This window comes from Thermobia domestica, chromosome 4 (genome assembly GCF_964235325.1).
Source record: "Thermobia domestica chromosome 4, izTheDome1.hap1.1, whole genome shotgun sequence".
NCBI classification, from domain to species: domain Eukaryota; kingdom Metazoa; phylum Arthropoda; class Insecta; order Zygentoma; family Lepismatidae; genus Thermobia; species Thermobia domestica.
This window is the reverse complement of record NC_137457.1, coordinates 298,257,782-298,280,198: the sequence shown is the minus strand read 5'-3', so window position 1 is coordinate 298,280,198 and position 22,417 is coordinate 298,257,782. Positions and strand designations below refer to the sequence as shown.

Below are 22,417 nucleotides of genomic sequence, written 5' to 3'. Positions count from 1 at the left end.
AAATGAAAATAAAAGATATCAGCACAAAACTTTGTTTACAAAGCAACATGACCTTACTCTACTTTTCTACGTAATCGCTATAGTTGTCAAAACATTTGTTATAGCGTGGGACCAGTTTTTCAATGCTGATGTCATACTCATCTGCCGCCAAAGATTTGAGCCAGACTGTCACTACTTGCTTGAGTTTATCATCGCTTGGTAACTGTTTTCTCCCAAAAATTCCTTAAGTTTCGGGAATAAGTGAAAACCATTTGGTGCCAAGTCAGGGCGGTAAGCATGATGTCCAAAGATGTCCCACTTTAGACGAAGTTCCTGCTGTGTTCGTGCTGATGCATGAAGCTGGGCATTGTCATAGAGCAACAAAACTTTTGTCGACAGCATTCCACGTCTCTTGTTTTGGATGACACGTCGAAGTCATTGGAGAGTTTCATAATAGGCTTCTGAGCTTATTGTTGTTCCTCTTGCCATGAACTCCGTACTTAATATTTGGCGGGATTTTCGATTGGCTCTGGCATTTTGAATCGCTGCAAAAACAAGTAGCGTGACCGCACAGCATTCAGACTCGGCTCAAACTGATGTGGAGGAAGGAGCTAACTGCCGCGCAGTCGATCACAATGGTGGGAAGTAGGTTTCGGGCGGGATACGCAATCGTTCTTTACTTTCCGAACGGCCCTCGTAATTTCATTTTTAATCTCCGCCTCAGTTTTGCATCTTCATTTCTTATTAATCGGCAACATTTCGGCACTGGAGGCTGCAAGGTTTCGTTAAAACCACAGTATGAAAAACGACAGGCAAAATAAAAATTCTGGTGCACAATAAAATTGAAATTAGCATAAAAAAAGCAAAGTGCTTGAAATATATATATGAAGGGAACAAGCAATCACATATCCTGAATTTGCTCTATACTAGTAAGACTTACCTAAAGTTTTAGAAACCCATGAATTAAAATTAATGAAAAAGAACTTGTACGCTTTGAACTAGGATGAATGGACCTAACAATTATATTAACTGCAATTTGGAATAGTTCATCGTCCAATATTTTCAAATTACTACCCAACACTCACTGGTGTTGAACTACTTTTCAAGATAGGAAAAACTTAGGATCGAACACGAGGACAACAAATTGCAAGGAAGCATATATTACCTATTCCAACGTTCTCATGAACACGAGTTAGGCTAGCACACTAAGCACCGAAGTGCTCCTGTTTGCCACTACTATGACTAAGATAACCAATTCTGTTATTTTCATGGACAAAGAAATTTGTATAGTTGCATATATATCCCCCACCCCGCCCTACCAAAAAATATTTACTAAACCAAGCCCCAACACCAAATGCAAGCAAATGCTTAGAACAGCAAAAACTTATAGCATGTATTATAAGAGCTGGTATACGTGATAAAGACGGAACTTAGGTGCAGTACTGTGCGAAATCTTTCATCAGCCAGAACTGAACAAACCCGAACCCAAACAAAATTACATATTTAAATTACATCACTTTTGATTTTTAAATACAAAATATACATACACTCGTCTTGTCATCCATGGGGACGCAGCAGCCAAAACAGGCATTCTTCTATGCTGCTTCTGCCATGTACTGGAAAGGTACAATACATCTTACCTTTACACTTTTGCGAGTTGAAATAAAAAGGTAATCTCGTTCACACACAATTCATACAGTATCGATACAATAGGCAAATTTCAATATTAAATTTAGCTACGCATGTGATGCTTCGATCTCAATTTTAAGTAAGTTGAAAATAAATTAGTTCAGTTTTGCTTATTCTATAGTTCTAATCAACTAAGATGTGTATCTCCCAATCGATACAAATATCATGGTGCAATACATTAGATTTTCCTCTCTTAATGGTGTTTTCAACAATTTGGGAATGCATTTCTTCAATGCATAATTACGAAGTATCCATGCGCCAGCCAATCACTACACTATCTCTAACTAGTTTGATAGGATTATAGAAATCAGGAAATCAGCCACAAGGAATTCCAATTCAGATCGCTATTAGAATCTACAACTACGTATTTGTTGCGTTCATGAATGCAAATACTCCCTATTGCCTGTGACAAAAGCATGGACCCCCGACTTGATTTCTGGTTGATGAACAGAATTTTGTCACTCAATACTGTGAAGCTATGGAAGTCTAAATCAAGTCTGGCGTAGAAAGGCAAAATTAGTAACGATGGGAGTTCTTGTGCTGATCATACATCACCTAATATAGCCGCCTTGCCAGAATTGGCTGCTCAACTACCATGATACTGAGTCAAGATTAATTTGAGAGAGTATTACATGTTTCGTTCAAACAGCAGAAAGAGTAATTTCACGTTTGTGGTTTCAAGCTTGGTAAGTGAAGCATAAATTTTCTTCAAGCTATCACCCATCGCAATTATTACTTTGATAACAGCAAATTTTTAGTGAATCCTGAAAGTGTTAAAATTTACATGTTCAAATATTTTTCTCAGAAGCTACTAATAACGATGGATTCGATTTAAATAAGCTCTGTACGATCCCGCTCAAAAGTATTAGAGCTGAAATTTAAGTAAAATTTTGCTAAATCGTCATCCGAATTAATGTTCTCTTTACCTTGATGGGGAATTTATAATTTTACTGAATGAGTTTCGAATCTCAAATTGTCACACGATATAAACTTGAGATTCGACAACAGAACTTACACCTACTGATTTGTCAATAACTGTACTCATTCGATGGAAGACTGACAAAGTTATGCAAACGGTATACTCGAGACAAACAAAATATCGTACATGATTTCATGCTGGAAATCTTTGATAGACACCATTAAAAGTGGTAATTCTTAATGTCAAAAGTATGATATTGGTGGAGGACCAAATAGCATTTTTTGTAAAATCGAAACTACCAGCACTTTTCAAATACTATTCTTTTTCAGTAACTGTACTTTCCTCTTTGTTCATGTATTAGTATTTCCGTTTTCTGGACATTGGAAATGAATTCGCAAAATATTACTTTACATGTTGATATCAAAATCTGTGCTTAATTCGTACTTACATATACTTGAGTCTGAAATGAAATTAAATATTTCAGTTTAACGTCCCACAATTAAGCCCTTTAACTGGTGGAATGAAGAAGTGGGAAGAACCGAAAATACATAAAGAAAACCCATGAGCATGATGCTGTTCACTAAACTTGCTTGACCAGGGATCGAACCAGGTACCTTATGCACCAGAGGCAGGCGCATTACCACTAAGTTCCCCTACTTGGGAGTCTGGTTTCCCTTGTAACTACTTTTCAATTCTTGCCTCGAATGAATTCTCTTTATAAACTAGTAAAGCCACTTAAAAGCTGAAAACTAATGCAAAGAATGAAGATGAAATAACTAATAAAACTATAAAATGGAAGGGAACGCATGCTCAAGAGATAAGGAACTACTCAAACATAAGGGGTTCATTCAGTAACGGTCTCAGCACAAAAAAATTGCAGGGCGTAACGCAGCCCAAAACATTAAAAATAAATTGTAACTGCTATGCCTAATATCGCAATTCTGCGTTGCGTTAACGCAAACTGTTACGGAATGAGCCCCAAAGTACTATGAACTTCCATTTATTAGGTGCATAGTTGAAACTAACTAGAATCTGATTGCGACATTAGCTCAGAACAATATATTCGCCAAAAGTTAAATTTATACAAATTTATACGTTTTGTAAAATACGTTCAATTCTGTTTCCAGGCTGTTTTGAATAATATGCTAGGTAATGTGCACTAGTACTGTAAAAATTATTCGAACATCTTCGTGTTAATCTGCCTATAAATTTTCTTTCATGAATAACGTGGAAGTGGAGGTAAGTATTTGGGTATATATTGTAATACAAATGACAGTTTTCTCCCAGTTACAACAAACGATACTGTTTTGAATAATATGCTAGGTAATGTGCACTAGTACTGTAAAAATTATTCGAACATCTTCGTGTTAATCTGCCTATAAATTTTCTTTCATGAATAACGTGGAAGTGGAGGTAAGTATTTGGGTATATATTGTAATACAAATGACAGTTTTCTCCCAGTTACAACAAACGATACTGGTATTGCCATTCACTCAAAAGGGTGTTCAAGCAAATGTGTGTATACGAGTATCCATTTTTCCTACCTACTGGACAGTCAGCGACAAAGTTCTTTCCGTTTGATGAAATTTGTTTCGTACGTAAGTTCAGAATGGAAGGTTAAGTTTTCGGTAAATTAAAAAGAATGTAATTTCTGCACGTTAAAGCCTTGAAACTTGGTGGAACTGTGTATCCACCGTTATTCCCAAAATAAATTTTACCACATGGAAAGAACTTCTGTCGCTGACTGTACAGTCCGCAGCAAAAAACCTGCAACATGAGCATGTAAGTTTATTGCGAAACGACGAAGTTTTTTGCTCCAAAATAAGTGTGCAGGGGAGGAAACCGAGGTTTCTCCTGGCCTGACTCGTACCACTTAGACGTTATGTCGATTCCCTGGGGTGTTAGACGTAGTCTCACAATAAACTTACATGCTCGTGTCGCAGGTTTTTTACTGCGGACTGTATAAGCATCCTAACCTTGCCTAAAACACAAACACGCATTTTCACTCAATTTCAATACTACTTTTTACAACTGTGAACATTATACATTACGCAATCCGCACGTAATTGTAAATGTTAAAACATACCTATCATCAATACGTACAATGAGCACAATTTTCGATATCGTTCTATGTCAATGCCATCTTGTATTTACCGAAACCAGTTTAAAATGCAAAATCCCGATTCGGAAATTCAAGTTAATAAAAACGAAAAACCAGTTCCATTAACATACAGCGGTGCCTACTTAACTGTCAGTGACAACCTCGACCAAGGACATGACACACGATCCTATATAATAATTTAATATGACAAAGAACAAAATAGGCATTGCTTAAGTAGAATTTTGCCTTATTCAATAGTTAATCTTCCTACCAAGCACAACCGTCCACCTTTATAGTAATACACTTCTTTTAGAACTTATGTAAATCAGCAGTGCGCTACACTACGAAGTTTAGAAAGAAACGGAAAGCTTAATTCAACACCAGAAATTACAAATTTTTAATCGAATTAACGTCGAAGCAAATATTCTCTGGTACAAATATATACTGACTTGAGTTAAAATTATGGTAAAGCTAGTTATTCGCCAAAGGAAATATTTTTAGATAATCAAGCTACTCCAGATTCTTGTCACTCGTACGTGCAAGTCTAATCTGCAGTATCACCACATACATAGACGTAATCAGTACTCTGCTATAATTGGATTTTTACTTGCCACAGAAGCTTCCAAGCATACGGATCTGGGCTAATCCTCCCTCTTAATATAGGAATTATTTGCCGTTGTATAGTTTATGCAATATAATCGTTATCTAACTTTCCATATTTTTTTTCTTTCAGTATACCGTCTACCACGTTTTTTTTTCTTTTTTTAATAGTGCACTCAATTAGTTTCTTCAAGTCTTCTTTGCAACTTTATTTGATCATTACCGTCATAGGTATTATACCATTATTGGTAGGTCACTTGCAAACTAATAAGTTTCCATACAGCAAGGTCTTCAGCTACTATGTTCGTTTTGACGTACAAATTTTCAACTTTAATGCAGTCCAACTGTAGCCTCTCCTCATGTCACCATACTTTGACACGTTCCTCATGATACACTTCTTTCTCAGCCAATGTTCTAACAGTTTTTCTTTCTAATTTTTTTTCCTTTGTTATTTTTAACAATTTACGTTCGTCTATATTTTTCTCCATACTCATATTTCTGCCCATTAGAGTACAAAACTACACATGAAACATTTTATTTTCTTTCTTTTTTTATTCAAGGACCCATAGAATAACTCTCCATTTTTTGAAATACTCCTTTCGTCATTCCTATCTTTGCTTTTATTTCACACTCGCACTTCATGTTGTCACAATACTATCCAAGTCTACTAGTCATCCGTTTGACTCTTCCCCTTCGTTACTTCTACAGCTAATAGCGACAGGTTCGTCACAATCACCATGAGTTTTACCTTCCTAACTATTTCTATCCCATATAAAATATTGCGAATAATTACTTTTTCTTTTCACATTCCACAACAAGCGCCATATCATCTGCTAATCGTATACACCTAATCATTCTATCTCCTACCGAAATCATTATTTCAATAACAATTAAAATATTACAATACTTTTTCCTCAACGCGCTTCTCTCATACTTTATCCTGGCTTTTGTTTTTCGCTCATATTTCAGGTTCTTACTACGAACTGGTAGGTAATTTTAGTACATGAAAGAATTCTGTACGTAAAATACAAATCTGCACTTTGTTCCATATTAAATTTCCTTATCAGTAACTGACAATTACTTAGTCTTGATGTTTCTTTTAAGCCTCAAGCTCAAGCAAACACACATGTACCTATAACTTAACGTTTCTAATAAGGGAACATTTTATATTGATAGTAGCGTTGCCCAATCAAACAATGTGCAATCGATAGAGGAGTGAAGAAAAGTGAGAAATCCGAAGGTTTACGGGCCGATACCCAGAAACAGGAGATACGGAGGAAAGAAGGATCTAGGATCTTGTGAAGATAGCAATACAAAAGATACAATGACACAGAAAGAACTTCAACATGATTAAAGTAATCAAAATGACATTTACACAACAGTATAGTACGCAATCATTGTACCCACAAACATGCTCAATAACATCATATGCAATTCAGTGTTGCCAACTGAGCACAAAATGAAGTTTTGTTAAATGGCACGGAACACAAATTATAATATGTAAAAAATCTAATTATGAGTAGAACCATACTTGTGAAGTCATGATGTACAGTGTTGCCAACGTTTGAAGATAGGCTATATGAATTCCTACATGAATCTCGGATGTAGAAGAGAACATATAGTGCACGATTCAAACTAATTAAAACCAAAATATGAGGCCATAAACAAGAATATAATCACTGAAGCACGAAAATAAGGGCACGAAAAGCACAGTGTCGAAGCAGGTTTGGCCAAGTGGAAAATCAGAATAGTATCAAACACAACACACAAAATCGAAATAATGCATGCTCTTGGATTGACAATTGATTAGCAAGCTCACTTTTCTGATGCATGTAATATTGTATCACCTCACACATTATTTGTAGTCAATTTTTCACTATTACTGTTGATAAAGCGCTCCGCAGTGTGTTGGTAATGTATGTATTCTTCTACATCCGAGATTCATATAGGCCTATCTTTAAATGTCGGCAACACTGTACATCATGACTTCACAGGTATGTTCTAATCATAATTAGATTTGCTAGATATTATAATTTGTGTTCTGCATTACATATGATGTTATTGAGCATGTCTATGGGTACAATGATTGCTTACTATATTGTTGTGTAAATGTCATTTTGATTACTTTAATCATTTTGAAATTCTTTCTGTGTCATTGTATCTTTTGTATTGCTATCTTCACAAGATTTTAGATTCTTCTTTCCTCTATCTCCTGTGTTTCTGAGTGTCGGCCCGTAAAACTTTGGATTTCTCACTTTTCTTCACTCCTCTATCGATTGCACATTGTTTAATTGGGCAATGCTACTATCAATACATGATGTTTCCTTGTAAGTCATGAGAGTTTGTGCTAAACAATATAGCGTCCATAGATTTTCTCACGCTATTCCCGTTTCCTCCCGCATTCTCATTCTACCAATCCTTTCACAACCATTCCTTTAATTAATTATCCATTTCTTTTAACCTATAGGACATAATGTAAAGTAAATAAACAATTAGCCACGCATATACGACTAATTGTGGAACATAAAAAGACTTCATTTCATTTAATTTTTAATGTGAGATCCTCACATGAGCTTCTACCGGTATGGAAAACTAATCTCCTCCACCTGAAAGCAAAATTAGCTCAAATACATAATAAAAACACTGTTCAACATTCAGTGCAATCAAGCTGATTTCTCACTTCGAGAGGCAATACAATGGTATAAGCATTTAGCCCGGTGTTCATTGTTGTAGATTTTATTACAGTAAACCCGCGTTAACACGAATTCCAAGGGACTGAAAAGTCAGGAGTTCGTGTTAAAAGAATTCGTGTTAACCGGGGACCCAAATTTTATTATTCGAATACATTTTCTCCATACATACGCACTACAGTATACAGACTATACATACCACTACAGTATATTATGTTTGTCATAGAAAACACTAGAGATGGTATCGAGACGAGACTGAGTAGTCTCAGTTCCAAATTCGAGACGAGACCAAGATTATTCTCTGTCTTGATACCATCCACAGAATTGTATCGAGACGAGACTGAGAGTTTCGATCTCGTCTCGATTTCGAAAAGCACTCTTCGGTCTCAAATTCGAGTTAAGATCGAGATCGAGGCTAGTTTCGGTCTCGGTACCATCCTCTGAAAAGTGAAAACACTACAGTAAGTTTATTATCCTATATTCGAAAATTAAAAAAAAAAAAAAAAAAAGTTTCCACGCAGAAAATCCAAGTCAAGTTATAAAATTGATAACTTCGTTAGCAGGGTGAGTACCGCTAGTAACGGAAAGGTATTTATGATTGCTGTCACCAGTTTGGAGTTAGAGGGGAGAGAAGATGTTTTGTCTCGAGCTGTCGTCAACTCGTCTGCCAAGCACCTGCATGTTCAGCGCTTGACGGAGGACAGAATCAACACCTCATAACAGAGGAAAGATTCCTGTTTCTGGTTTTTCTCTTATTTACAAGGCAATTTTCGTCTGTATAAATACTGTATGACAAAAACTAATCTGGAGGGAAATCTGAAATAAGAAAAATGATCTGAAAACAAAAACAAAGGATTGAAGGTTCGTGTTAAATCAAAACCTTTACTGACTCAAGGGACTAAAAATTAGTTCGTAATTCGTGCTAAACGAAATTCGTGCTAACCGATAAAACTTCCTATAAGATAACGTACAGCGATGCCGGGACCGAAATTTTGTTCGTCCTAACCGAGTGTTCGGTTTAAGCGAGTTCGTGTTAACGAGGTTATACTGTATTATTATTATTATTATTTATTTATACCCCAGATTCAGCAAGAACTGCAAAGTTTTATCTATGAAATTGGTCATCAACTTCTTGCAACCAGACGTACGAAATGTTTGTAAATAAGCTTAGAATAAAGATCTCATTATGACCGAAGAATACCATTTGGCTTAATTGTAAGAGTACAAATATAAGATTTTAACAATGTGAGTGGCAAGACAAGGTTTGTTACGAATTCCACCAGTTTCTGGTTTTAATACGCTAAAATACATTTCTGCATTAGAAAAGAAGCTGAGCCAATTTTCACTTCTTTTAAAATTTTTCCCTCATGAAATATTGCTGTTTAGCACAGTTAGATATTAAAATCACATAAAATTATTAATATCAACATTAATTCGACTTTAGGACCAGTATAGTTAATTAAAACAATACAATCCAATTCACTGTTAAGACGCATTGGATTGTAGCACATGTGCAGCCGTGCATCACGCACATACGACTAATAAAACTGAATATGAAGTGCCCTCATCACAACAAAAATATTTGAAACAATAAAAGAAAGAACGTCACACGCGAAGCATGAAATGTAAACCAAATATTTATAATAAAAAGATCACAATGCAAAAGTGGATTTACCATAAATAACAAAATTGTTCTGGAACGCTGAGCAAGAATACACCGTCCAAAGAACAAATGAATATTTGATTATATGAAGTGCTTAAAAGCGATGTCGCACAATAAAAAGGTAAGACTTTCTCATTACATAATACAAAAATAAATTAAGTATAAATAATATTCAAGAATGTCTAATAACTTCTATTATTTGTATATATATATATAAAAAAAAGGACCGGAAGCATCATCACGCAACATCACTTACCAACTATTAGCTACACTGATTTATAACAGAATTTAAATAGAGCGTTATTGTCTATCATATTTTAATATATTTATGGGTAACAAGAATATTTCGCGGGTTCCATTCAGTGTCGCCGCAACTTTTTTGAATATGTTTACAATTCCAACCGGTAATACGAGAGTATCAGAATTTCTGTGCTCCAGTTTGGGCGCTTCAGTGTACTAAAAGACCTCCACGCTGGTTTGACAACTAGCGCGGGCATCTTTGGTGCGCCGTCCTGGGTTCGATTCTTGGTTGGAATCTTGATATTTGAACAGATTACAGCGATTCGGATTCCACCTTAAATTGTAGTGCAGGTCTGATATAGCCTAGTGCTGAAAGATGACGCTGAACTCCAACCAACAGTGCTGCAAGCTGAGTGAGCTGTTTACCAATTCGTCTAGCTCGTGAGAGACAGCCGCAGTGGTCTGTCATATATCGTCTGCACTGACCACTGTTAGTTCACTCTAGCAGGCTATATAAGTAGACCGGCAGTAATTTTTAAAATGAAAATTAGCCCTTAAACCTAAAAAGTTAGCCACTTCTCGTCTAAGGCAAACTATGTATAGATACTTTAATACAAGAAAATACTTAAATTCATGTCTGCAGCAAGAAATATTCGTATTATTTTCATCCAACGAAAGTTTACCACTCTTACGAAATAACTACTATCAATAAACTACTGTCCAAGTTTATTATTATTATTTACAAAACTGTACTTACACAAAAATTGTGTATGTTTTGGCCAATGGTTATTACCATCCTCAGCACAGGTCCTTTCTGAAAACTACCATATATACTCGAATCTACGATGCACTTTATCACAAACCCATACGATTTAATTTCTACTGTCAAATTCTGAGTTGCTTCAATTGAATATCCAGGATGCGTCTTAGAACTGACTACAAGAAAGTGACAAAACTTTTGAAGTTCAGAAATGGGGATGCGTCTTAGATTCGAGTATATATAGTACTATTGCTTGAACTACGTCACCGTTGATCACCTATTCCTACATCCAAACTTCGTCCAGCAATAGTAGTTTTCTGATGAACCTGTGTCAAGAGAGTATTATCATTTGCCGAAACGTACACAGATGAATAAAGAGATGTCGTCATTGGGTAAATACAATAAGTATTTAACATGCATCCTACTAAATCAAGTCAAAGAATATTATATACTATTATAAAAAATCGTTATTTTATATATATATATATATATATATATATATATATATATATATATATATATATATATATATATATATATATATATATACACTCTAGGTAACATTTAAGATATACATCAAGAAAAACCTGCGTGCAGTTAGCCCCCCCTCATGCTAAATTTAAAATTATTTTTATGTCAATCGTTTGATCATCGTTTGATCAGGTATGATCAACAATTTTTAACGTTTGATCAGCTTTACTAACAGAAATATAAGCGATATTTAGTAGGGGGGGCTAACTACACGCTAGCCCCCCCTTCACGTCAGATTCGAAATTTTTTGATGTCAATCGTTTGATCATCGTTTGATCAGGTTTGATCAACAATTTTCAACGTTTGATCAACTTTAGTAACAGAGATATAAGGGTTCCAAAATGGGGGGCCAGCCCCCCCTTCACCTCCGATTCGACTTTTTCTTATGTCAATCGTTTGATCATCGTTTGATCAGGTTTGATCAACAATTTTTAACGTTTGATCAGCTTTACTAACAGAAATATAAGCGATATTTAGTAGGGGGGGCTAACTACACGCTAGCCCCCCCTCACGTCAGATTCGAAATTTTTTGATGTCAATCGTTTGATCATCGTTTGATCAGGTTTGATCAACAATTTTTAACGTTTGATCAGCTTTACTAACAGAAATATAAGCGATATTTAGTAGGGGGGGCTAACTACACGCTAGCCCCCCCTCACGTCAGATTCGAAATTTGTTGATGTCAATCGTTTGATCATCGTTTGATCAGGTTTGATCAACAATTTTCAACGTTTGATCAACTTTAGTAACAGAGATATAAGGGTTCCAAAATGGGGGGCCAGCCCCCCCTTCACCTCCGATTCGACTTTTTCTTATGTCAATCGTTTGATCATCGTTTGATCAGGTATGATCAACAATTTTTAACGTTTGATCAGCTTTACTAACAGAAATATAAGCGATATTTAGTAGGGGGGGCTAACTACACGCTAGCCCCCCCTCACGTCAGATTCGAAATTTTTTGATGTCAATCGTTTGATCATCGTTTGATCAGGTTTGATCAACAATTTTCAACGTTTGATCAACTTTAGTAACAGAGATATAAGGGTTCCAAAATGGGGGGCCAGCCCCCCCTTCACCTCCGATTCGACTTTTTCTTATGTCAATCGTTTGATCATCGTTTGATCAGGTATGATCAACAATTTTTAACGTTTGATCAGCTTTACTAACAGAAATATAAGCGATATTTAGTAGGGGGGGCTAACTACACGCTAGCCCCGCCTCACGTCAGATTCGAAATTTTTTGATGTCAATCGTTTGATCGTTTGATCAGGTTTGATCAACAATTTTCAACGTTTGATCAACTTTAGTAACAGAGATATAAGGGTTCCAAAATGGGGGGCCAGCCCCCCCCTTCACCTCCGATTCGACTTTTTCTTATGTCAATCGTTTGATCATCGTTTGATCAGGTATGATCAACAATTTTTAACGTTTGATCAGCTTTACTAACAGAAATATAAGCGATATTTAGTAGGGGGGGCTAACTACACGCTAGTCCCCCCTCACGTCAGATTCGAAATTTTTTGATGTCAATCGTTTGATCATCGTTTGATCAGGTTTGATCAACAATTTTCAACGTTTGATCAACTTTAGTAACAGAGATATAAGGGTTCCAAAATGGGGGGCCAGCCCCCCCCTTCACCTCCGATTCGACTTTTTCTTATGTCAATCGTTTGATCATCGTTTGATCAGGTTTGATCAACAATTTTCAACGTTTGATCAACTTTAGTAACAGAGATATAAGGGTTCCAAAATGGGGGGCCAGCCCCCCTTCACCTCCGATTCGACTTTTTCTTATGTCAATCGTTTGATCATCGTTTGGTCAGGTATGATCAACAATTTTTAACGTTTGATCAGCTTTAATAACAGAAATATAAGCGATATTTAGTAGGGGGGCTAACTACACGCTAGCCCCCCCCTTCACGTCAGATTCGAAATTTTTTGATGTCAATCGTTTGATCAGGTTTGATCAACAATTTTCAATGTTTGATCAACTTTAGTAACAGAGATATAAGGGTTCCAAAATGGGGGCCAGCCCCCCTTCACCTCCGATTCGACTTTTTCTTATGTCAATCGTTTGATCATCGTTTGATCAGGTATGATCAACAATTTTTAACGTTTGATCAGCTTTACTAACAGAAATATAAGCGATATTTAGTAGGGGGGGCTAACTACACGCTAGCCCCCCCTCACGTCAGATTCGAAATTTTTTGATGTCAATCGTTTGATCATCGTTTGATCAGGTTTGATCAACAATTTTCAACGTTTGATCAACTTTAGTAACAGAGATATAAGGGTTCCAAAATGGGGGCCAGCCCCCCTTCACCTCCGATTCGACTTTTTCTTATGTCAATTGTTTGATCATCGTTTGATCAGATTTGATCAACAATTTTCAACGTTTGATCAACTTTAGTAACAGAGATATAAGGGTTCCAAAATGGGGGGCCAGCCCCCCTTCACCTCCGATTCGACTTTTTCTTATGTCAATCGTTTGATCATCGTTTGATCAGGTTTGATCAACAATTTTCAACGTTTGATCAACTTTAGTAACAGAGATATAAGGGTTCCAAAATGGGGGGCCAGCCCCCCTTCACCTCCGATTCGACTTTTTCTTATGTCAATCGTTTGATCATCGTTTGGTCAGGTATGATCAACAATTTTTAACGTTTGATCAGCTTTAATAACAGAAATATAAGCGATATTTAGTAGGGGGGCTAACTACACGCTAGCCCCCCCCTTCACGTCAGATTCGAAATTTTTTGATGTCAATCGTTTGATCATCGTTTGATCAGGTTTGATCAACAATTTTCAATGTTTGATCAACTTTAGTAACAGATATAAGGGTTCCAAAATGGGGGCCAGCCCCCCTTCACCTCCGATTCGACTTTTTCTTATGTCAATCGTTTGATCATCGTTTGATCAGGTATGATCAACAATTTTTAACGTTTGATCAACTTTACTAACAGAGCTATAAAAGTGAGATAAGTTTGAGAAAGAAACAATGATAAATTGCCACCTACCAGGGGAAACATTCGGTTATTTACCCAGCGACGCAAATCTGTATTCAACATAGGGGGGGGGGGAGTGACGGATAAGACCGTTAGCAATTTTTTTAAGATGTTTAAAATGTTTATGAAGTTGAAAAACAATGCTGTGGAGTATCAGAAAACTAGAATTGTCTTTAGGGATGCGTACGAGACAAGATTTGTGGCTGTCTCGTCTCGAAAATGTTCTGTCAAAGTGATGTCTCGACTCGAAAAACGTATATTTTTCTATTGGAAGAGCCGTGTCTTTACTCGAATTTTGTCAGGCATCGCTAATTGTCTTCAACATTGGGAGACCTGCAGGGACAGATTTGAGGCTATTCTGAGAGGACTTAAATTTCTTCTCACTTTCCTTTGTGGTAATCGGACACAAATAATCATATTTTCCCCGAAACACATTTCAAATCGAATTATTGGGGGAACAGTCCGCCTCAGTTCTAAGATTGGAGGGGACTCATCCCCCCGGAGTTTTGCCAATGTATCTACCTATGCAGAAAATTAAAGTAAATCGTAATTCTGTATGCTAAGATGATGGACCAATAAAAATCTCTTCCCTGAAGGAAAATGAGTGCAGAAAGATGGAGAGTATAAATTCTCTTCTTTTCGTTTCACGTGATTCAAATAGCGCGTTGTTCGTTGTTTCACAATAATGAGACAAAGGGAGTCAAGATAGGTATGTAAAACTAACATGAAAAGTTTTTTTTTTTTTTTTTTTTTTTTTTTAACTCTCTTGGACCATGGAGTAGTGAAGAAACTCCTGAATCAGCAACATCAAATAACAGCTGAAGCATCTTCATGCATCAATTTACGGTAAGTATCGTATTGTGCTCTTTCGTGTACAGTCGGAAACAATAATAAGTAAAGGTAGAGGTATAAGAAACAATAGGTCCAACCTATACTTAATATTGTTTCTGACTGTACATCTACTCTTGCTTACTTCTTACTTATTTCTGTATAATTTCCTTGTGTGGACTGCTAACAAACTTTAAACGTTTAGATACTTGTGTGTCCAAGGACGTAGACATTTCGAGACCTTAGGCGACAAATATTTCGACGTCGCTTGCTCCCCCCCCCCCCTTCGGTGCCCTCACCTTGATGAAACTTACACCTTTCTTAGTATCTGTTAATAATTATGTTTGCAAGTTTCTACAAACATTGGAAATTATATGTTAACGAAAATACATGTTATTATCTTTGCTATTTTATTTCAAAACTTAACTTTCATATTGATGTATGTAATTTATATCAGATTGCACTACTGTAATACAAAAGCAATGCCGAAGGCGTTATTCAGAGGTATATATTTTTATGCATTTTGTACTTTTAAAGATTTTACATAAACATTATTCTTCTCGTGCTAAGCCGAGTACTTCTACCAGTATATATAGGTATATAGTGTATTATAATTTATACACTATGTTAAGTGTGGCAAGTGCAAACCATCATATCTTTCACTTACGAGCCGCCACCGCTATCAATTTTACTTTCTCCTCTACCTAGGACATTGTTTAGCTTACTTGGGAAGAACTAAAATATATTTAATTGTTATTTATTTGTAACGGTGTTCGTCCGACGGCATTTTCTTTGATAAGGACACCAGTGATCGCCATGACGTACAAAGCAGCCGCAGGTTCCCGTGTAAGCTATTTTTAAAATACCTGTATATATGATTAACATTTTTCGAAGGCAAAAGTAAGGTAACTTTTTTGAAGAGATCAGGGGTGTAGCCAGCAGGTTTAAGTAGGAGGGGCCCTTCGTTTTTGAAGAGGGGCCAGCTACAATGTATAAAACAAACAAACAAAAAAAAAAAAAAACATGTGTTGAAGTTAGTGTTTTTTGAGACCTGAAAAATCGGAAAATTTTTGTTTCCTTCCGGAAAAGTAAAAACACAGGTATTTAGCTTATTATTATTATTATTATTATTATTATTATTATTATTATTATTATTATTATTATTATTATTATTATTATTATTATTATTATTATTATTATTATTGCTTTTTCTCCATAAATTATGTTCCAGGTAGTTTTTATTATGTTTCATCAAGAACTACTGAACCGGACCAAACATTATACCTTTGTGTATAACTATTTGAATTTAAGCCCTTGGACACACAACCTATCTATAAAGGTTACCAAGAAAGTTATATCGCTTTTTCACCCAACACCTTCGAACATCGATGTATTACCTCTGGCTAAGACTACCTGGAAGATTAAAGGTAGTCCCCATTAGCATCGACGATCTTCTGCCAACGTTCTGGGAGACCATGGATTCCATCGCGGTAGAACTTCGTGGAGCGTGAAGCTAAGAAGATATCAAGTGAATTTTGTATCTCTACTAGGGATTTGAACTGGCATCCTCTAAGGTGACTGTCCAAGGGATGCAACAGGTGATAATCGTACGGTGCAATGTCCGGGGAGTATAGCCGATGCAATAGTGTTTCCCATTCAAAGCGTAGAATGGTGTCCCGGGTCATCCTTGCCACGTGGGGCTTAGCGTTATCCTGTAACAGGAGGGCCCCCTTGTGATTCAGAACTGCTGGCTCCACATCTTTGAGTTTTCCTTGGACACGGCTCAACTGCTGACAGTACACAGTTGCATTGATGCTCTGACCAACTGGTAGCAGTTTAAGATGCACGATGCAGCGAGCACTCCACCCAACACACACGAGAACTTTCTCTGGTGCAGTGCTTCTTTCGACTGTTTTGAAACTGGTTCATGGATGCTAACTAATGAAGGCGGCACCGTGGAGTTTCGTACAGGTCCCACTTATCATCACATGTCAACACCCTGTTCAGAAATGGCTCCTTCCTCAGACGAGACGACAAAGAAACACAGGTGTCTGTTCGCGTTGCCTTCTGGCCCGGAGTTTAATCATGTGGGATCCATCGACCCAACTTGTAGTGTTTCCACAGTTGATGGAGGTGCTGCCGAAAGATTTCTTCAATTATATAGAATTGTAGTCCCAGTTCCTCACACGTCTGGCACTGTTAGCCTAAATTGCTGTTTGGAGATCTTCATTTTGTACATGTGTTGGTCTTCCAGCATGTGATGCGTCTTCGAGTGTTTCGTCACCGTCCTTAAACTTGTTAAACTACCACTGCACTATCCGCGTACTCACGACACCCTCACAAAAGACCTGGCATATCTTCTACTTCACTGCAGCGTCATTTGACCCCAGTTTGAACTCGTACAGCATACACGCCCTTATGATTCTGTGGAGGTCCCATATTCCCTCTGTCCTTACACAAGTTCACGGAATAACTGAACTGTCACAACCAGGTAGTATGTTGGATATACCCACACCAACAACTGACCTTCGCCTTATCTCCATTCGCATTCAACTCACGGTGTGAGGGCCAATGGATCACATACCTCCACAAAAAGGGACAGAACATTCTTGGCTACCTTTATACATAAGACTGATCTTTGGAATTGCACTTAATTTCTTTAAGATTTCCTGACAAAAATATTTATTTATTATTCGTCACTAAAAAACATAATTATTTTATTAACAGCTATATATCCTGTTACACATCAAGTAGCATTAAAAAGAGCGAATGAAATCCGAACTGAAAAACTGAAAAAAAAAACGTTATTTTCCACTAAATTTTCCATCTGATAAAAAAATTAAAAAACATTAGTTACATATAAAAATATATAATATCGTTTCTAATTAGTTTAGTACCGTTGTTTAATGGTAGTATTTGAAGTACCTTGTTAAAACATTTGACTTCAAACTGTCAAATATGAATCGCAGTAAATTGAAGACTTAGGGGCAAAAACTCGTCAAGTCCAAAAAGTGAGAGTGTAAAGGAGATAGCTTCAGAAGGTTTTCTCGCCATCGGATTTTCTTCAAACTTGGCACATACTAGACCGAAAATAAATAGACACTTTTTTTGTGTCTTTCGGGAAATAAGTTAAGGAGGCCAAAGGGCCCCTTTTCAAAAAGGGCCTCCTTGGTTAAAAGGGCCACATTAAAGGAAGGAAACTCTGCTGATGGAAAGATGACTTAAAAATAGGAAATACGTGTTTTGTCGTTTTTGCGAGAATAGAGTTATAGAGTTCAATGGCCCCCTTCGAAATGATAAAGGACACAACCCTTAGGAATTTAGATTTCCGTGGAATTGCTTGAAACCGTGATATGTTCTAGATGTTATATTCCTAAGAAAACGTCTCAATAGGCACAACCACAAATCACTGACTGTTTGGCCACTACAGGGCCACTTTTTTGACAACAGCCGAATATAACCACATTCTGAATTTTGGTAAAGTGACTAAAGCCGTGATGTGTTGTGGATATTGTGATCCTGAGAAAAATCTTAATGGGCATAACCACCAATCATTGATCGTTTGGCCACTCAGGGTCACTTTTTTGAAAGCAGCCGAAGATAGTGGTATTGTGGATTTCGATGAAAATGACTGAAACTGTGATATGTTTTAGATGTTGTGATCCTGAGAAAAAGTCTCAACAAGCCAAGAAGCACAACCACCAATAACTGACTGGTTGCTACAGGGTCGCCTTTTTGGAAAAAGAAGGTAACGGTATTCTGAATTTAGGTGGAATTGCTTGTAACCGTGATATGTTGTAGATATTATGACCCTGAGGAAAAGTCTTCACGGGCACAACTACCACTCACTGACCATTTGGCTCCTACGAGACCACTGTTTTGAAAGCAACCGAAAATATTGATATTGTGGATTTCGGTGAAAATGACTAAAACTGTGTTATGTTATAGATATTGTGATCCTGAGAAAAGGTTTTAATGGACACAACCACTAATCACTGACCGTTTGACCACTACGAGGACACTTTTTTGAAAGCAGCCGAGCCGAAAATAGTGATGTTCTGGATTTCGGTCAAAATGACAGAAACCGTGATATGTTGTAGATATTGTCATCCTGAGAAAAAGTCTCAATGGACACAACCACAAATCACTAATCGTTTGTTCACTACAGGGCTACTTTCTTGAAAACAGCTGAGTACAACGATGTTCTGGATTTCAGTAAGATTGAGTAAGACTAAGATATGTTGAAGATCTCATCATCGTGATTGTTTGGTGGGTGCGTACGTTGAGACTTTTCTCTGGATCACAATATCTACAACATATCAAGGTTTCAAGCAATTCCACCGAAATCCAGAATAACGTTACCTTCTGCTGTTTTCAAAAAAGTGGTCCTGTAGTGGCCAAACGGTCAGTTATTGCTGACTGTGCTTATTGAGACATTTTCTCTGGATCACAACATTTACAACATATCAGAGTTTCAGTCATTTTGGTCGAAATCCACAATATCAGGATATTCGGCTGCTTTTAAAAACATGGCCCTGCAGTGGTCAAACGATCAGTGATTTGTGGTTATATTCGTTAAGACTTATTCTCAGGATCACAATATCTACAGCATATCACGGTTTTAGTCATTTTTACCGAAATCCAGAATGTCGTTATCATAGGCTGTTTTAAAAAAAGTGGCCCTGTAGTGGCCAAAGGGTCAGTGATTTGTGGTTGTGTCCATTGAGACTTTTTCTCAGAAATATCATATCTACAACATATCACAGTTTCAAGCAGTTCCACGAAAATCCGATTTTCGTAAGGATTGTGCGGGGTCCTTTGTCATTTCGAATTGGGCATTGGCCCTATAACCCTTTTCTCGCAAAAACGACAATACCGGTATTCCCTACTTTGAAGTCATCTTTGCATGGGCAGAGTTTAGTTTCTTTAAAGTGGTCCTTTTAATCAGGGGAACCCTTTTTTGAAATGGGGTCCTTTGCCCCCTTCAACCTATTTCCCGAAAGAAACAAAAAAACGTGTCGATTTATTTTCGGTCTTATATATAAGTGCCAAGTTTGAAGGAAATCTGATGAAGAGAAACAGAAAATTATTATTTATATATAAGCATTAAAGCTGTCGTTTGGGGGGGAAGGAAGTCATTTGGGGGGCTGGCCCCGTTGGGAGCCCCCCGTGGCTACACCCCTGGAAGAGATAAAAAACAATGCAAGCCGTTCTCACTATCATGGCACCCAAGCAGGGGGTTCCTCACACCCTTTTTTATGCTAGTCACTTTGACCCAGGTGGATGAAACAAAGATCAGCAGTGTGTCAGAAATATAAACATCTACAGTAGAACCGGTTTTCTTTTATCTTCATTAAAATAATAATAATAAATACAAATTTACACTTGTAGAATGCAATAATTCCGCATGAGTCGATGAATGCTTTAACATTGTAATTGAATCTGGAACACTATCACAGAAACCACAACTTTAAGGACATTTTCTTCGAAATACAGGGGTATACAATTTTTTTAAAAGGTGTAAAAAAGTATACAAAATTCGTAGATTATTTTTGTCTACTTAAGTCTTTCATATGAACACTCCGTACTCCAACGTGATCGTTGAGTTAGAAACCCTGACGGTAATTTTCTCGAAACACAGAAGTGTACAAAATTATTTTAAAGGTGTACAAAATTGTACGAAATTCGCATATTATTTTTAGCTACCTAAATCTCGAATCTGGTGATTCCGCACTCGAACGTCAAGTTGGAGTGCGGAATTTTGATCGCAAATTTGTGGAAACACATGGGTGTACAAATGTTTTTAAAAGATGTACAAAATGTGTACAAAATTATGAACATGTTTAATGCGTGATTTGCCGATTTCCCCCTAATAAATATTGCTTATATTTCTGTTATTAAAGCTGATCAAACGTTAAAAATTGTTGATCATACCTGATCAAACGGTGATCAAACGATTGACATAAGAAAAAGTCGAATCGGAGGTGAAGGGGGGGCTGGCCCCCCCATTTTGGAACCCTTATATCTCTGTTATTAAAATTGATCAAACGTTGAAAATTGTTGATCAAACCTGATCAAACGATGATCAAACGATTGACATCAACAAATTTCGAATCTGACGTGAGGGGGGGCTAGCGTGTAGTTAGCCCCCCCTACTAAATATCGCTTATATTTCTGTTAGTAAAGCTGATCAAACGTTAAAAATTGTTGATCATACCTGATCAAACGATGATCAAACGATTGACATAAGAAAAAGTCGAATCGGAGGTGAAGGGGGGGCTGGCCCCCCATTTTGGAACCCTTATATCTCTGTTACTAAAGTTGATCAAACGTTGAAAATTGTTGATCAAACCTGATCAAACGATGATCAAACGATTGACATCAAAAAATTTCGAATCTGACGTGAGGGGGGGCTAGCGTGTAGTTAGCCCCCCCTACTAAATATCGCTTATATTTCTGTTAGTAAAGCTGATCAAACGTTAAAAATTGTTGATCATACCTGATCAAACGATTGACATAAGAAAAAGTCGAATCGGAGGTGAAGGGGGGGCTGGCCCCCCATTTTGGAACCCTTATATCTCTGTTACTAAAGTTGATCAAACGTTGAAAATTGTTGATCAAACCTGATCAAACGATGATCAAACGATTGACATCAAAAAATTTCGAATCTGACGTGAAGGGGGGGCTAGCGTGTAGTTAGCCCCCCCTACTAAATATCGCTTATATTTCTGTTAGTAAAGCTGATCAAACGTTAAAAATTGTTGATCATACCTGATCAAACGATGATCAAACGATTGACATAAAAATAATTTTAAATTTAGCATGAGGGGGGGCTAACTGCACGCAGGTCAAGAAAACACTTGGATAAAATACATACATTACAGTTGGACAAACTTATTATTTTTGAAGTAGCGAAAGTATGTCCACAAATATCGCAAAAGTAAATACTGAAAACTAAACTGATATCACTGTAAGTACTACATGAAACTCAAGAATGCGTCTAAATTTTCATTAATTCAGGAATTTTCAATGAGTACCCTCACCTTCGTCAGCAGCTTATCTATTTACATAAGTACTGCTGTTTCAATCGCATCCAATGGGCGAATTTTACAATAGTTTTTTTTTTTTTTCTGATCAGTTTGAGAACAAAATTGTACCGTACTCTTGTCAGAAGCAGTAAAAAGATTTATTTTCGGGCTAATTTTGTAAAATTAGAAAAAGAGAAGACTACGATCTGTTATGAAGTAACTTGTCTTTAGGTCTAATATTCTGTAGCATGTCTTGAAATCGAATACTCAACTCGCTAAGACTGGATATCATATTAACGAAAACAATGATTCTCAAGCAGTCAGTCAATTCTTTACCCCAGTTCAATGTCTCCGCCTCACGGTCATCAGCCTATGTCACCTCCT

General features: G+C 36.9%; 1 long non-coding RNA gene across 1 annotated transcript in view; it reads right to left on the bottom strand.

The window, feature by feature from the left end:
* Window positions 1-1,492: 1,492 nt before the first annotated feature.
* The window catches only part of LOC145683180 (uncharacterized), a 68,340-nt gene continuing 47,415 nt past the window's right edge, over window positions 1,493-22,417 (bottom strand). The window contains exon 3 of the long non-coding RNA XR_014130969.1: window positions 1,493-1,595. This is a non-coding gene — a long non-coding RNA (uncharacterized LOC145683180). The remainder of the gene's footprint in view (window positions 1,596-22,417) is intronic.